Here is a 1,075-nt window from a genome sequence, read left to right on the forward strand (position 1 = left end):
CCTTTAGCGCCACCAACATCTCAAATTTGCACTCATGTTTATGCTAATAACTAGAAGTAGAGTTAGAAGTAGAGTTAGAAACTCCACTTTTTCTAACTCATCTTAGACAGTTCATCTGAATTTCACCAAACCTGGTTCAGATCATCTTCAGACATTTTTGGAAATGAGTTTTTAAAAGATTTTTGACAGACCCAGTGCTTCTCTTATAGCGCAAATACAAATAACAAATTTGGCAAAAGAGGACACCAAAATGGACATGAGGCTATATCTCCGCAACACTTTATCGTAGTCAGACCAACTTTGGTACGTGCTATAATAACCAAGACCTGAGGATTCATGAGCAGTTTCAGCACAGCGCCACCTACTGGTCAAGAGATATGAATAATTGACATTTTGACCTATAACTTCTGAACAGTTTGGCCAAAACACTCAAGTTTGGGCTCTTTTGATTCAGAGTAATGACAAAAACACACAAGCCAAGTCAAGTCACCTTTATAGTGCTTTATACAAAGACAATAGTGCATCATCCAGGTTTAATCAGTTCACGTTTTGTTCTCAACCGATGGCGTCAGTCAGTGCGGTCATATCGATAAATGACTGAAAGTTACGTGTCTTTCAGATCCAAACTAATCAAGCCAAAATATATTACTAAAGCCACTAATGTGTGTCATTGAGTAAAATCAGAGCGTTTTGTGATGTTTTTTGCAGGTGCGGCCGCTCTGGCGTCTCCGTCTCTCGGCTTCTTCTCGCTTCTCCTCACGGTTCTGTTGAGTTTGATTCTCTGAATGTAGTTTCATCCTGATTCAATGAAGCTGAACTCTCGCAGGATGAAACCCACCAATATTCAGAGCCCACGCGGCTCTGGAGAACAAAAGACTGGAGATTCAGGGCAGAGCGTGTGTTTAATGTCTGAACCGTTCAATATGCCTTACAACATCTCACACTCTGATCTCTTACTGAGCGCTGATTGGTCCAAACGGAGCGGAAACAGGAAGTGTTGTCGTGAGACTTCCTGTGTCTTTTGGTGACCGATCAGCGTCTCACGTTTGTCTTTATGTCATTGTCAGATCAGTGG

The sequence above is a fragment of the Sinocyclocheilus grahami genome, unplaced genomic scaffold (genome assembly GCF_001515645.1).
Source record: "Sinocyclocheilus grahami isolate Dianchi unplaced genomic scaffold, SAMN03320097.WGS_v1.1 scaffold2833.1, whole genome shotgun sequence".
In the NCBI taxonomy this organism is placed as follows: Eukaryota; Metazoa; Chordata; class Actinopteri; order Cypriniformes; family Cyprinidae; genus Sinocyclocheilus; species Sinocyclocheilus grahami.